The sequence below is a fragment of the Macaca fascicularis genome, chromosome 4 (genome assembly GCF_037993035.2).
Source record: "Macaca fascicularis isolate 582-1 chromosome 4, T2T-MFA8v1.1".
Taxonomy (NCBI): domain Eukaryota; kingdom Metazoa; phylum Chordata; class Mammalia; order Primates; family Cercopithecidae; genus Macaca; species Macaca fascicularis.
Window position 1 is genome coordinate 78,316,018 of NC_088378.1, and position 17,371 is coordinate 78,333,388.

General features: G+C 40.3%; 1 protein-coding gene and 1 long non-coding RNA gene across 23 annotated transcripts in view; both read right to left on the bottom strand.

The window, feature by feature from the left end:
* KLHL32 (kelch like family member 32) overlaps positions 1-17,371 on the bottom strand; it is a 210,617-nt gene that overhangs the window by 139,498 nt on the left and 53,748 nt on the right. The window lies entirely within an intron of this gene.
* LOC135970569 (uncharacterized) lies at positions 915-7,012 on the bottom strand. The gene is made up of 3 exons (XR_010586313.2): positions 6,952-7,012; positions 2,043-2,111; positions 915-1,738 (listed from the first exon to the last, which is right to left on the bottom strand). It is a non-coding gene; the product is annotated as an uncharacterized lncRNA (long non-coding RNA).

Sequence of the window (17,371 nt, forward strand, 5' to 3'; positions counted from 1 at the left end):
TGGGAAGATCACTCAAGTCTGGGAGGTTGAGGCTTTGGTGAGCCATGATTGTGCTACTGCACTTCAGTCTGAGTAACAAAGACCCTGTCTCAAACAAACAAACAAACAAACAAACAAAAAAACCCAAAACAAAACAAAACAAAAAAGCTTCATTGGAAGGCCACCTTTCTTGAAAACAACAAAACGATTATGAGACAGTTGTGAGGTACCTACAATATTTTTTCTTTAATTTAAAAAGTTTAATTAATAAAATGTATGTTTTGGACCAGTTTTAGGCTCACCAGTAAAACTGAGCAGAAAGTATAGAGTTCCACATAGCTCCTTCACCCACCACAAGCACAGACTACTCCATCAACATGACCACCAGTGTGGCAAAATTGCTGAATCAACATTTACACATCATTATCCACCAAATCCAAAGTTTATCTTAGGGTTCACTCCTGGTTTGGTACATTCTATGGGTTTTTATAAATGTAAGATTATTTGTATCCACCATTACAGTATCATATAAATGGTTTCACTGCCTTAAAAATCCCCTGTGCTCCATCTATTATCTCTACTTCTCTCAAGTCTCTGCCAACCACTGACCTTTTATTGTCTCCATAGTTTTGTCTTTTCCAGAATGTCATATAGTGGGATTCATAGAATACACCGTATTTTTAGACTGGCTTCATTCACTTTGTAATATAAATTCAAGTTTCCCCCATGCATTTTCATGACTCGATAGCTCATTTCTTTTTATTACAGGCTAATATTCCATTTTATGAACCTAGCATAGTTTACCTATCCACCTACCGAGTGACATCTTGGTTGCTCGACATTTTGGAAATTATGTGCAATATTTTTTAGATAATGTTTTCGAGTAATTAGAATAAAAATTAAAATGTATCCCAAAGCAATAGTGACAGGAATTATTAGAAACAAACCCATTCTTGCAAGTTTTATTTGATGTCTAGAAAATGGCAAAAGTATTTTCAATAGAAATTATAATCACATTTATTACCTCACAATAAAGTCATAAATTTTACCTAAAAATGAAATCATGTTTGTCTACATTGTATTGTATTTCTATCAGTGCTCCTCAAAGCAGTTTGTCTGTGAACTGCTCCTTAAACATCTGGGACAAGATCAGAAATCTTTACCAGCACACAAATGAACTTACTGCATGCTTCCTCAAGAAAGACTTTCTGTCAAAAAATGCCCATTAAACTGACACGGTATGTCACAATGTAGCTCATTTACATCCTTTGGTCATCAGCATAGATAGTTAACAGGCATTTTGAAGACTGGCACTTGTCCATGGACCACACTTTGAGTAGCATCAATTAATATGTAACACCCCTAGAGTTAGCCTTCCTTTCCCAGCTCTCTAATGATACCAGTTTGTTGAATTTTTCTGAGTCCTCCTCGGTCTTCTGCAGAATACGTCAGCCTCCTGAAACCCTTTCCTTTTCTGGCTCTGATTAAAATGTACACCTTGCTTATGTTTTTATCTTTGACTTTTCCTTCTTTGTCCCATTGGCCATCTTTGCATTCTTTTTCCACCACCCAAGTAAAGGCATCCTTTAGGTTCTGATCACAGACATTCTTTTCCCGCTCTCTTTCCCTCCTCATGTACAGTCTCTATTCCTGAAGTGTCAACAATCATCTCCGTGCAGAAGCTGTAGTGGTGGTGTTTTTGGAGTCCTTGCAACATCCAGCACAAACTTTTTGCATGTAGTAGATGCTCAGTAAATGTCTATGAAATTGAGATAATGATGAATTACATGCATGTGGTTTATTTGTTCTTACCACATTAAGAACTATAATTAAGAAGCACATTTATTCAGGAAGTACCAATAGCTACTGTAATAAAAATATTAAATAAGATAAAATATTAATACTAACTAAAATCTAAAAAAGTAAAATTCAAATGTTTGAAAAACATTTAAAATACAAATATTAGAGGCAAATTATCTTATAGCTTCACAGAGAAAAAGAAAGCTGTCATCAGAGAAAGAAAATAGCAGGGAAAAAAATGGTCCTAATACCTGAATTTTTACCTTTTTATACTGTCAGGAATTGTTCACTTCAAAATTCCATCAAATATGGTGAAAACAGGTGAGTATAATCTGAAAATAAATTATTTTATTGATGTTTTTGATATCAAAGTTCAAACAAAAATGGAAATTAACTTTTTTTTTTTTTTTTGAGACAGAGTCCTGTTCTGTCAATCAGGCTGGAGTGCTGTGGCAGAGTCATGGCTCACTGCAGCCTCGACTTCCCAGGCTCAAATGACCCTCCCACCTTAGCCTCCCGAGGAGCTAGGACTACAGGTGTGTGTGACCATGCCCAGCTAGTTTTCTACATTTTTTGTAGATATGGGATGTCCCTATGTTGCACAGGCTGGTCTCAAACTCCTGGGCTCAAATGATCCTCCTGCCTCAGTCTCCTAAAGTGTTGAGATTACAGGCATGAGTAACCACACCCAAGGGAAATATACTTTTTGAATGCAGCATACATTTGTATCACTTCCCCACAGCCTTGTTAATCTGCCCATTAGATGCCTCCTTAAAATTTTTTCTTCTTAGGATCTTCAGAAGATCTTCAAAGTAATAAATTCTGTAGCCATATTCTTCAATTTCTAACTAACGCTGTTCCACTTCTTAATGATTTCTATAAACAGATTTTATAAAATTAAGTGTAAGCCAAAAGTATTCATTTGATGGAAAATAATGATCAGTTTACCACGTAAGCATAATTCAAATACTGTAAAAATGATACTCTGGTGCCTTTATGATCAATACATGAAATACAGGTGTCAGAGAAAGAAAAGAATACAACATGTGCAAAAATGCAAGAATTAGCAATGCTATTGTTTTTGGCATAAACATCCACTTATCACAGGACTCAGTAGTACTTGCTTGGCCTCAAGCAAAGTAATTAATCATAGGGCAGGCCAGTGTAAAATTGACTAAGGAAAATATTGAACATCATGAGATTTAATTTTAGTGACATTCAAGCACCAATTAGATAACTGCAGAGTAATGCTTTGCTATTTAGGACAGTAGTATATATTTATATGCTTACAGTAACCATAAAAAAGCTAAACTAAAAATAATCACTGTATGCATTAAAGGACTTGGGGTTATTTTACTATTATTTTTATTAATTTTTTTCTGAAAAAGAGATTTCATGTATGTTGTTCCAAGTTAAAATTTAATTTTTGAGAACTGTTTTAATCAGAATGTGACAATATTCCTGCAGATCAAATGAGCAGATTCTAATTACAGCATCAAGCCCAGGGACTGCTTAGTATGTGCCCAGAAGGAAGCTGTGGCATGGATGACTGAATGAAAGACTGAAATGGACTACTAAAAGGCTTTTAATATTCATACAGTATTTGACAGTTTACAAAGTATATTTATTTTTAATTTTATTTTTTAAGCAGAAGGATAATTTACTGGAAGTATACTGGAGGTTTACAGACTCAGTGGAGGTTGAGGGGCAGGCTAGGAATAAGGCAGAAGGCTACAGTCTTGGGGGCTGGAAGCAAAATAACTGTCAATGTTATGCTGCCATTTATCCTTTATGTAATAAGCACCACGTGTCACTACATGTGATTTCTGAGAAGCAGAAATGGTAATGAAGAGTCTACAAACCAACCAAATAGGAAACAACGTGACTCCAACATTGATTACATTTACATATTTTTAAATCAGCAGTACTATTACATTCAAGCTGTTTTTGGTTGGTTTGTTTGTACTTTTTTTATGATTTGTATGGTTGTTTGTATGTTCTGTAGTCTCAACTACTTGAGAGGCTTAAGCAGGAGGATCTCTTGTATGTTTTTGCTGTCGTTGGCATGATTGTTCGTGTATTTTGTGTACTCCTGTGCAATGGTGTAATCATGGCTCACTACAGCCTCCGCCTGGGCTCAAGCGATCCTCCTGCTAAGCCTCTCAAGAAACTGAGACTGCAGGTGCATGCCACTACACCCAGCTAATTTTTTTTATAGAGACAAGGTCTCACTATGCTGTCCAAGCTTGTCTCAAACTCCTGGGCTCAGGCAATTCTCCCCGTTGGGCCTTCCAAAGTGCTGGGATTACATTTATGAGCCACCATGCCTGGCCACCTTCAAGTCTTTATAGGACACTTTCTCAGGAAATAAGACAAACGAATGTCTTAACCAATGCATACATAGTGGGTTTTAGGGGATAAATTCTGAAGAGGGGTTTGGGAGGGCCCACCCACATGACACAGTAAGAAACTATTCCAGGCAGAGAGCAACAGGGAGAATGAAGACGGTCTGTGTGGGCCAGGCACTGTGGGTTCTAGGGTACAAACATCAGAAAGGAAAACACACTGGCTCCAGCCTCAAGGAGGACAGACATCTTCATACACACAGCCTTCCTCGTTTGCTCGCTCAATGGTACAGATTCTTTCCAAATGCCTTGTGCCTGCTCTTTTCCTAACACTCTCCAGACCTCAAGCCTTTGGTCAGCATGAACATGCCTTTGCTCCCATGCTCCCTGACCCTCAACCACACTCACTCTTGTCTTTCCTCCCCCTCACTGTCCATCACAATGTCCTGTTTACCTACCTCCCAACCCGCTCCTCAAACATACCCTCTTCTCTCCAGCCATCTGCTCCTTGTTTACTTCAGGCCATCATCAGCTCTTACTTAACCACTTCTCATGCCCCTAATGTGAATTATTAAAATTTGGGCCTCCTGTTCTTTATTTTTAAAATAGAGATGACAATAATACCCATCTTATAAGTTTCCCTAGAGGATTAAATGAGTTAATACACATAAAACATTTAGAATAGCTGCCTGAGAAGAGTAAGTGCTCAATTAATTATTATTTAATATTAATTTATTATTGTTATTACCTGAGAATGCTGAAGAGGGGAAAAGGGATAAAAATAAGGTTTGAGCCCAAAATACCACTCCAAAACCCGTATACCAATTACATTATATTGCAGTCATTTGCTCACTTGTTTCTAACTCCTACCAGACTACGAATTCATTCAGTGTCTAGAAAATGGTAGGTATGTAACAAATACTTATTGAATTTTTAAAAACCTGTTTATTTCTAATTACATATTATACTCATTTATAGTCTTTTATGTAATTTTAATCAAATAGCACTAGAAAGTAGGATTATAAAATACATGAAACACAGATTTTTTTTAAAAATCATGGGATTTATGCCCTTTTCTCAATTCTAAAAATTACATAGGCAGGAGCATGCCCAGCCTCTAACGGAAAAAGATGCTCAAATATTTAATTTTCCAAAATGTCATATTTGAATCACTTTACCAACACATATACGAAGCTATGTTAGACAGTCAAGACATCTGTTTCCCTGGCCAGAAAGTGTAGGCGTTCATGGAGATTTAAGCTGGAGATAGCAAATGTTAGACAACAGCTTCCAGAACCTACAGAGTGGCCCGCAGCCCAGGGCTGCCCACGCTGGGCCCTGTAGCTTATGTGTTCCCACTGTCAGAGGGGCTTCCAGGGAAGTGGGGAGAAGAGGCTGACTTGTCGCCACCACTCAAGGCCCCTAATTTCTCTTGCTATCTCTGTTTCAATACTTCCTCACTTAATAGTGTTCAACACTATTTGTTTGATGGACTTCACTAGTGTTTGGTTGGTCACAATCTCTCTGAGATGTTACTGGTAAGGGGGCTGCCACACATAGTACATAATCTTTAATTCCTTGAAGGTGACAAGGTGAAAGTATTAAGATTTCAGAAAAGGGGAACCTTACATATGAATTTAAGGTGGTGGCAGAGGGTGGTCAGAATAGGGCTTCATGAGAGACATCATATTTGTTGGTTGTGAGAAACCTGGAAGATGGACAGGGTAGACTAAGAGCTGAACAGGAAGTTACAGGTGGAAAGAATGGTCACTAGCAAAGCTGAGAAGAGCAAAGGCCCTGAAGTGGAAAGAATATGTTTGGAGAACAGTGTGGCTGCAACACTGGATAAACAGACAAAGGAACAAAGGGGAGGGTGAATGATGATGAGACAGCATGAAGCCATTCCCGGAGCCTGGTAGACAGGAAGCAAGGGGCTCAGGAACATCTCAGCAGGACGTGAAAGTTAGTTATGGAGTCATCTGCACAATGGTTTGAAAAAGAACAGCCAGAGGAGGAGAAAAGTTAAATGGCTACTGGAATGTTCTATGCACGAGGGAAAGTGGTGACAGAGTCAGAAAATGAAAAGCTGGGAAAGGATGAAATTAAAAAGTTATTCTGACCCATCAAAAAGTGAGTGAACCTGCAGTAGCTGAGCCTAACAACTAACTGGCCTTTCTTCACTGTAACACCCAGGCAGAACATGACCAGGAATTTAAGTTAGTCTAAGAAGTGAAGCAGCTCACATTTATTGAAAGTGTCAGATACTATACTTGGAGCTTTATATACCATATCTCACTTAAGTCTCTGTATCAACCCATCCAGAGAACTATGCTTGGTGATTATCAATTTATAGATGAAAAAACATAGGTTCATAGAAGTAACAGGACTTGGCTATGGTCATAGAATGGATAGTGAAGAAGATGAGTAACCCAACAAACATGTATTAAAATAGTGTCTACTATTTGCCAGGCAGCATTGGAAACAATGGGGAACAGAACAGACAGATTAGGTCCCTGCTGCTAGATTCAAACTCAGATCTGACTCAAAAGCTCATCCCTTTCTTCTTTCCACAACTACTTTGCACTTTGATGAAAGAAGTCCTGGTCTGACTGTTAGAGCATCTGGCTAATGCTATGCTGTGCTCATACTGCTTAAATTAAGCCTAACTTTCTTATTATTTGTAAAAGCATTATTATTTGGCTGAAAAATATGTTTTGTCACTTGCTTTTAAAATGGTGATTATCACAGGAAGTCACAGTACTTTGTGTGCAACTACTCATTCATTAATCATATTTTAAGCAAGAAAAGCTGATATTAACTCACAGACCAATATAAAGGAAAAGATCCATCAAAACTTCGGCCTTCTTACTCTTGCAGTCCCACCTTCCTGAATCAGAACAACAATGACTTGAGCTTCAAAATAAACTGCCAAATATCAGAGTACAGAGCACAAAAATCTAGTTTATACCAAAGTACTTAATTAACTTGAACATATCACACTAAAAGGAAAAGAAACATAAATAATTTGTATATTTTTATTTTTAGGATATTAAGAATTGAAATATACATGGAACTATAAAAAATTAGAAAACATTTCTTCATTCACTTAATAAATATTTACTGAGCATTGATAAAACACGAGGTAACATGATAAGTGTTGTGAGAGGCACAAATTACTAAGACAGGATACTCTTTCCAATGTTTCAGTTTGATAGAGTGTAAGACACAAGGAAAACAAATATTCTGGTGGGCATGTGACTGTTGGGAGACAATTCTCCATGAGTTTCTCGCATTTTGGCATATGTTGTGAATGAGACGACTGTTTTTTGTTCTGAACTCTCTTTTCTTTTCTTTTTTTTTTTTTTTTTTTTTTGAGACAGAGTCTCAGTCGCCCAGGCCAGAGTGCAGTGGTACGATCTCGGCTCGCTGCAAGTTCCACCTCCGAGGTTCACACCATTCTCCTGCCTCAGTCTCCCGAGTACCTGGGACTACAGGCGCCCGTCACTACGCCGGCTAATTTTTTTGTATTTTTAGTAGAGACAGGGTTTCACCGTGTTAGCCAGGATGGTCTCGATCTCCTGACCTTGTGATCCATCCGTCTCGGCCTCCCAAAATGGTGGGATTACAGGTGTGAGCCACCGCGCCTGGCCTCTGAACTCTCTTTTCAAGGACGTTTCTATAGCAAACAGCCTTGGAAGACAGAGTAGTATCTCCCTCCAGAGCAAAGGGTAGGTTTGCTTACAATCCTGGAAGACACAGTATCTCTATGTGGAGCAAAGGCTAGCATGCTTACTGTCCAGAATAATAATATCTCGTTCCAGAGCAAAGGGTAGACATGTTTGCTACTCATGATAAAAGACTCCAGTTCCCTAACCTCAATGATATTCTCCCATAACACAACTCACTCTGTGTGTAGTAACACAAGCTGGCCCTCTTCATGTCATCCTGTGGGAATCGGGGCTCAGAAAAGAGATGCAAAAATGCTGAGACTTGATTACTACTGCCATTATGAGGATAAAGTGTACTTTGTTTCTGATTTAGGAGACTCATGTCTTCTACCAGCATCTATAACAGTGTGGTAGCCTGCCTAACTAGTTAGCTTGCAAATAGGGTAAAAATCTCAGAATTTTGATAGTTCCTGACGGGAGAAGGTTGCAACAATGGCAACAAATTCTTCCCCTACTTGCGTCTATGCCCTTTTGTACACCCTCTTAAAATGATTCTGATGATTCTGGACTTAGCCATGTGACTTGCTCGGCCAGCAGGGGGGACATTAGCAAACAAGACCCAAACAGAAGCTTGAGAAGCATCTGTGCCTTGAGGCTTGCTCTCTTGAATTCTTAGGATTTAGTTGCCATGTGAAAATGCCTAGGCTAGTCTTCCAAATACATGGCCCAGCTTCCCTTACCACCCCAACCAACAGCCTACCAATCACCAGCCATGTCAACAAGGCCAACTTAGATCACTAGCCCCCAATCAACCCTTTGATTAACCACTGACGCAAAAGCAAATCCAGTATAGATCAGCTGAGCTGGCAGACCAGAAGAACAATTCAGCCTCTAGGTTTTGGGGTACTTTGTTATGCAGCAAAAGCTAAAAAAAAATACTGAGTATAAGGAAAAAATTACTTCCAGTATGATATCTATATTACAAGCTCCAAAGGGCTCAGCCTATGTCTCCTTAAATACCATAACTCCAGCACTTAGCACTGCCCAGATAACAGTTAAGTGCCAACTGCTCCAACTTTATTCGGCTTTCTCCATCTGAACAATCAGTGCATAAGACAGTGAATTTTCATTGACTTTCAATGACCTTACAAGCAGCTTATGAGACTGAAGGAACTGCACATGAATCCAGCAGAGCACAAAGCCTAAGTGGAAAACGTACAAGTTGGTACTGAGAGAGACAGATGTGTGAAAATCAGCTCCTCTACTTAATATCTGGCAGTCCCTGGGTAAATTATTTAAACATATTGTAATTTAGTTTCCACATCTGCAAAATGCAAATAATAAAGCTTCTCCAGAGGCTTTATAATATAGGTATTACAAAGGAGGCACTCTTTGTGCATAACCTATCAGAGTATGAGGGGCACTGTGGTGGAATAGATGAGAAACTGGGAGTAGCAGCAAACACTGTTAAATACCAACAAGTGAAATGGTCTCTTGCACTCACATGCGCGCACGTACTCATCATACCTTCTCCCCTCTTTCTCACATATACACAAATGTGCGAAATCAAATCATTTCCCAAAATGAAATTCAAAACCGGGATTCCAGCCAAGATGGCTGACTAGAAGCAGCCAGTGCGCGTCGCTCTCAGAGAGAGAAGAGAGTAGTGAGTAAACATTAGCTCTTCAATTGGATTATCCAAGTGGACACATTCATCAAGGAAGCGACATAGTCCACACAGAAGTGAGAAGAGTGAGACAGGACAACTGCCCACCTGGGAGAGGCGAAGAGCCAGGGGAGGCCCCCCCCGACGGCCGGGAAACAGTGAGTGAATGAGTGAGAGTCTCTGGGTACCCACACTTCTGCCATGGACCTTTGCAACCCTAGGTCCCGGAGTCCCATGGATCCCCAAGGACCCGGACACCAGCAGCTGCAGCTGTGGCAACAAGAGAGGTCAGGCTCCCGCATAGGCCCCTCAGGATGGGGGCAAATCCACAGGGCTGAGTAGCAGATGGAGTGCACGCTCACCTCCACTGCACCTCGCCAGACATGGCCCAGTCGCCTGAGACTCTACCGCGGCCATCGCAGCCCTGCCTGAGCTCTGGGGTCGCAGGCAGGCCGCCATTTCTGCCGCTCGGAAGCCCTAGCTCTTGCTGCCCTCAGGCTGGCGAGGGAGCACAGTGATTAGGGACTATCACAGACCCCCAGCACAGGGCAGCCACCTTACCTGGAAAAGCAGCCTGTTTTCAATGCGGTCCCTATCCCCGCTACTCCTCACTGGGCAAGGCCTTTAGATCTGCGACCTTGACCACTCCCTCCTAGGGCTCTCCATGGTAGCATATCTGCACTTTCTTGGAAGGGATCTCCCGGAGGTAACAGGCAGGCAACTACTTTTGCTGCTCTGAAGCCCTCGCTCCTGTGGCCCCCGGGCTTGGGAGGGAACACAGTGATCAGGCACTAAGGCAGAGCTGCCTTACAGAAAGCGGCCAGTTTTCCACACAGGTCCCCACTCTACTACCCCTCAATGGGCAGGGTCTCTCCACCTGGGCTCCTAGCACAACCGCCCTGCCCTGGTCTGAACATGTCAGTTGGTGGCAGCTCTGTGTTTCTTTGGGAGGGAAATCCCAGAGACAACTCATAGCCCCTCTGCCATTGCAGCTGCTATGGTACCACCCTTACTGCACTGGGGAAGGAACAAAGGGCCTGGTTGCTATGCTGACATCCCTAGAACAACACAGCCACCATACGGAGAGAAACCCAGTGTCTCTTCTCTGTGAGCTCCCACTCTGTACTCTTCCCCAGGAAGGACCCTTCAGCTCAAACTGCAGAGCAGCCACCCTGCCCCCAGCTGAGCACTTCCACTGCTAGTGGCTCTAAGTTTCCCTGGGGAGGGGCTCCCAGAGGCAACCAACAGTCCCTCTGCCACTGCCAGTGCACTGGTCCTGCCCTTGTTGCCCTTGCACTGGGGAAGGAACAAAGAACCTGAGGGCTTCACCTGCACTCCCAGCACCAAAGTCGCAGTAAGGAGAGGGAGCCCAGTCTCTTCTTCCCATGAGGCCTTGACCCCCTGCGCTTCACCAAGCAGGGCCAGTAGTGCAGTCACCACAAGCCCCGACTAAACATTTCCATTAGCAACAGGTCTGTGATTCTCTGCAGTGGACCTCCCAGACAAAACCGAAAGCCCCTCCGCCGCTGCCACTGCAGTGGTACTTCCCTTGCTGCCCTTGGACTCAGGAAGGAACAAAGACCCTAAGTGCTTTACCTACACCTCCAGCAAGCTGCAGCCATCTTAAAGAGAAGAGGCCAGTCTAGCTCACCCATTAGCCTCCAGTGCTCCCTGCTCATCACCAAGCAAGCCCCCCCCACCAACCCCCACGCCCCCACCACCGTCCCAGCTTGGGCCCATAACACAGCTGCCCAACCCTGGGCCAATCACACCAACTGGAAGCAGCTCTCTATTTCTCTGGGCTGGAGCCCCAAGAGACAAGTGAATGGCCCTCTGCCACAGCCAGTGCCAAGGTCCCTCCCCCTGATGCCTCCAAGTTGGAGAGGACACACAAAGCCTGAGCTCACTCTGAGCTGCAGTGTGCACCCTGGGAGTGAGTGCCAATCCAAGATCTGCAGCCAGAAATTGAGTGGGAGAATAAACTACACTTTCAGAGCACTAAGAGGGAGCACAGCTGAAATCAAGAAGAAATGGCCGGGCGCGGTGGCTCAAGCCTGTAATCCCAGCACTTTGGGAGGTCGAGACGGGCGGATCACGAGGTCAGGAGATCGAGACCATCCTGGTTAACACAGTGAAACTCCGTCTCTACTAAAAAATACAAAAAATAGCCGGGCGAGGTGGCGGGTGCCTGTAGTCCCAGCTACTGGGGAGGCTGAGGCAGGAGAATGGCGCAAAGCCAGGAGGCGGAGCTTGCAGTGAGCTGAGATCCGGCCGCTGCACTCCAGCCTGGGCGACAGCGCGAGACTCCGTCTCAAAAATAAAAATAAAAATAAAAGAAGAAATACAGAGGAGCCACGTGGTTGACCAAGAACCTACCATTATGCTTAAGCACCATTTACTGGATCACAGCCCAAACTCAACACCAAAAATACTTTGCTAATATACCCCCCACTCCGCATAAAAACAAGGACAAGAAATCAGCTGCAAATAAAGATCCTGCACAAAGCCTCAGCCCTTTGAAAACATCCAGAAAAGAAGCTAACTGAATGTGCTCAAATTACAACTGTTAAAGGAACATCAGCACACAGAGATAAGAACTAGTACAAAAACTCTGGCAACTTAAAAAGCCAGAGTGTCTTTTTTCTCCAAAAACTGCACTAGTTCCCCAGCAAGGTTTCTTAACCAGGCTGAAATGACTGAAATGACAGACAGAGAATTCAGAATATGGATAAGAATAAAGATCATTGCGATTCAGGAGAAAGTTGAAACCCAATCCAAGGAATCCAAGGATTACAATAAAATTATACGAGCGCTGAAAGATGAAACAACCATTATAAGAAAGAACCAAACTGATCTGATAGAGCTGACAAACAGTACAAGAATTTCATGATAACAATCGCACATTTTAACAGCAGAATAGATGAACTAAAGAGAGAATCTCAGAGCTTGAAGGCTGCTTTCTGAAGTAATTCAGTCAGCCAAAAGTTAAAAAAAAATGAGTAAATCCTCCAAGAAATATTGGATTATGTAAAGAGGCCACATCTAAGACAAATTGGTATCCCTGAAAGAGAGGGGGGAAAAAAGCAACTTGGAAAACATATTTGAGGATATTACCCAGAAAAATTTCCCAAGTTTCACTAGAGAGGCCAATATTCAAATTCAGGAGATGGAGAGAACTTCTGCAAGATACTATACAAGATGACCATCCCCAAGATGCACAGTTATCAGATTCTCCAAGGGTCACATCAAAGAAGAAATATTAAAGGCAGCCAAAGATAAAGGGCAAATCACATACAAAGAGAAACCCATCAAACTAACAGTATGCCTTTCAAAAGAAACCCTATAAGTCCAAAGAAATTAGGGGCCTATATTCAGCATTCTTAAAGAAAAAAATTCCATGCAAGAATTTCATATCCAGGCAAACTCAGCTTCATAAGTGAAGGAGAAATAAAATCCTTTTCAGACAAGCAAATGCTAAGGAAATTCATTACCAACAGACCTGGCTTAACATAGGCACTTAAGGGAGTGTTAAATATGGAAATGAAACATCATTACCAGCTACCACAAAAACACTTATGTATATAGGCCACTGACACAATAAAGCAACCACACAATCAAGTCTGCATAATAACCAGCTAACAACACAATGACAGGAAAATCCACACATGTCAATATTAACCTTCAATGCAAATGAACTAAATGCCCCAATTAAAAGGCAGAGAGTGGCAAGTTTGATAAAGGAAAGACCCAATGGTAAAGCTGTCTTCAAGAGACCCATCTCACATGCAATGACCCCCAAAGGCTCAATGTAAAGGGATAAAGAAAAATCTACCAAGCAAACACAAAATGGAAAAAAGCAGGGTTGCTCTTCTAATTTCAGACAAAACAGACTTTGAGGCAATGACAATAAAATAAGACAAAGAAAGGCATTACCTAATGGTAAAGGATTCAATTCAATAAAAAGACATAACTATCCTAAACATATATTCACCCAACACAGGAGCACCCAGATTAATAAAGAGAATTCTTAGAGACCTATAAAGAGACTTAAATAACCACATAATAATACTGGGAGACTTAAACACCTCACTGATAATATTAGATACTAGTAGATAGATCACTGAGGCAGAGAACTAACCAAGATATTCAGGAACTGAACTCAACACTTGACTAAATGGACCTAATAGATATCTACAGAACACCTCATCCAAAAACAACAGAATATACATTTTTATCATATGCACATGGCACATACTCTAAAATTGATGACTCAATTAGCCATAAAACAATCTTCAGCAAATTAAAAAAAAAAAAACTGACATCATACCGATCATACTCTCAGACCAAAGTGCAATAAAAATAGAAATCAATACTAAGAAAATCACTCAAAATGACAGAATCACATGGAAATTAAACAACTTGCTCCTGAATAACTTTGGGGTAAACAATAAAATTAAGGTAGAAGTCAAAAAATTATTTTAAAATAATGAGAACAAAGATACAACACATGAGCATCTCTGAGACAAAGCTAAAGCAGTGTTAAGAGAGAAGTTTACAGTACTAAATGCCCATATCAAAAAGTTAGAAAGATGTCATATTAACAATCTAACATCATACCTAGAAAAATTAGAGAAATAAGAGCAAACCAATCACAAAGCTAACAAAAGACCAGAAATAACGAAAATCAGTGCTGAACTGAAGGAAACTGAGATTCCAAAAACCATGCAAAAAATCAATGAAACTTGGAGTTGGTACTTCAAAAGAATGAATAAGATAAATCGACAGCAAACTAGACTAATAAAAGAAAGACAGAAAATCCAAATAAATGCAATCAGAAATGAAAAAGGGGATATTACTTCCAACTTCACAGAAATACAAAAAAAAAAAAAAAAAAAAAAAAAAAAACCTCAAAGACAACTGCAAACCTCTATGCGCACAAGCTATACTTTAGAAGCAATGGATAAATTCATTTACAGAATTTATGGAAACATACAACCTCCCAAGATTGAACCAGGAAAAAAATTGAATCCCTGTACAGACCAATAAGAAGTTCTAAAATTGAATCAGTAAGAAAAAGCCTACTGATACAGTTTGGCTTTATCCCCACCCAAATCTCATTTTGAACTACAGATTTCATAATCACCATGTGTCCTGGGAGGGACCTGGTGGGAGATAATTGAATCATGGGGGCAGTTACCTCCATGCTGTTCCTGTGATAGTGAGTGAGTTCTCATGAGATCCAGTGGTTTTTATGAGGGGCTTTCCCCCGCCCCTCCCCCTGCCACTTTGCTCTGCACTTCTTGCTGCCACCACGTGAAGAATGACATGTTTGCTTCCCCTTCTGCCATGATTGTAAGTTTCTTGAGGCCTCCCCAGCCCTGCAGAACTGTGAGTCAATTAAATCTCTTTCCTTTATAAATTACCCAGTCCCAGGTATGTCTTTATTAGCAGCATGAGAACAGACTAATATACTTATTAACCTGAAAATGCCCAGGACCGAATGGATTCACAGCTGACTTCTACTAGATATATAAAAAAGAGCTGGTACAATTCCTACTAAAACTACTTTTACAAACTAAGGAAGAAAAACTCCTCTCTATGTCTTTCTATGGGGCAAGTATCATCTTGATACCAAAACCTGGCAGAGACACAACAAAAGAAGGAAATTCAGGCCAATATCCTTGATGAACATAGATGCAAAAATCCACAACAAAATACTAGCAAACCAAATCCAGAAGCACATCAAAAAGCTAATCCACCACAATCAAGTAGGCTTTATACTTGAAATGTAAGGTTAGTTCACTACACACAAATCAATAAATGCGATTCATCACATAAAGAGAACTAAAAGCAAAAACCACATGATCATCTCAATAGATTTAGAAAAGGCTTTTGATAAAAATCAACATCCCTTCATGTTAAAAGCCCTCAACAAACTAGGCACTATACCTCAAACTAATAAGAGCCATCTATGACAAACCCACACCAACATCATACTGAATAGGTAAAAGTTGGAAGCATTCCCTTTGAGAACTAGAACATGACAAGGATGTCTACCCTCAGCACTCCTATTCAACATAGTACTGGAAGTCCTAGCCAGAGTGATCAGGAAACAGAAAGAAATAAAAGGCATCCAAATAGGAGGAGAGGAATCAAACTATCCCTGTTTGCAGATGACGGATTCTATACTTAGAACACTCCACATAGTCTCTGCCCCATATCTCCTAAATCTGATAAACAACCTCAGCAAAGTTTCAGGATACAAAATCAATGTATGAATATCAGTAGCATTTCTATACACCAACAACATCCAAACTGATAGCCAAATCAAGATTGCAATTTCATTCACAATAGTCACAAAAAGAATAAAATACCTAGGAATACAGCCAACTGGGGAGGTAAAAGAGCTCTACAAAGAGAATTACAAAACACTTCTCATTGAAATTAGTGATGACACCAACAAGTGGAAAAATATTTCATGCTCATGGATAGCAAGAATCAATATTGTGAAAATGGCCATACTGCCCAAAGCAATGTACATATTCAATGTTATTCCTATCAAACTACCCAATGATGTTTTTCACAGAATTAGAAAAACCTATTCTAAAATTCATATGGAATCATAAAAGAGCCGAAATAGCCAAAGCAATCCTAAGCAAAAAGAACAAAGCTGTAGTATAGTTTGTAACATAGTTTGAAGTCACATTAACCAAGTTCAAACTATACTACAAGACTACAATAACCAAAACAGCATGATACTGGTACAAAAACAGGCACATAGACAAATGGAACAGAATAGAGAGCCCAGACATAAAGCTGCACACTTACAACCATCTGATCTTTGACAAAGCCAACAAAAACAAGCAATGGGAAAAGACCATATTCAATAAATGATGCTGAAATAACTGGCCAGCCATATGTCAAACATCAAAACTAGACCCTTTTCTTTCACCATGTACAAAAATCAACTCAAGATGGATTAAAGACTTAAATGTAAAACCTAAAATGATAAAAACCCTGGAAGATAATCTAGGAAATAGCATTCTGAACATAGGCTCTGACAAATATGTCATGACAAAGACACCAAAAGCAATTCCAACAAAACCAAAAATTGACAAATGGGACCTAATTAAACTAAAGAGCTTATGGACAGCAACAGAAACTATCACCGAAGACACCTCACAGAATGGGAAAAATATTTTGCAAACTATGCATCTGACAAAGGTCTACTATCCAGAATCTATAAAGAACTTAAACAAATCAACAAGCAAAAAACAAACAACCCCATAAAAATGTGGGCAAAAGACATGAACAGACACATTTCAAAAAAAGACATACATGCAGCCAACGAGCATATAAAAAAGTGCTCAACATTACTAATCATTAGAGAAATGCAACTCAAAACCACAATGAGATACTATCTCATACCAGTCAGAATAACTATGATTAAAAAGTAAAAAAATAACTGATGATGGAGAGGTTGCAGAGAAAAGGGAATGCTGATACACTGCTGGTGGCAATGCAAATTAGTTCAGTCATTGTGGAAAGCAGTTTGGCAATTTCTCAAAGAACTTAAAACAATATTACCATTTAACCCAGCAATCCCATTACTTAGTATAGACCTAAAGTATTACAAATCATTCTACCATAAAGACACCTGCATGTGTATGTTCACTGTAGCACTAGTCACAATAGCAAAGACATGGAATCAACCTAAATGACCATCAGTGGTAGACAGGATAAAGAAAATGTGGTATGTATATATCATGGAATACTACACAGTCATAAAAAAGAATGAGATCATGTCCTTTGCAGCAACATGGATGGAGCTGGAAGCCATTATTATAAGCCAACTAACATGGGAACAGAAAACCAAATACCACATATTCTCACTTATAAGTGAGAGCTAAACA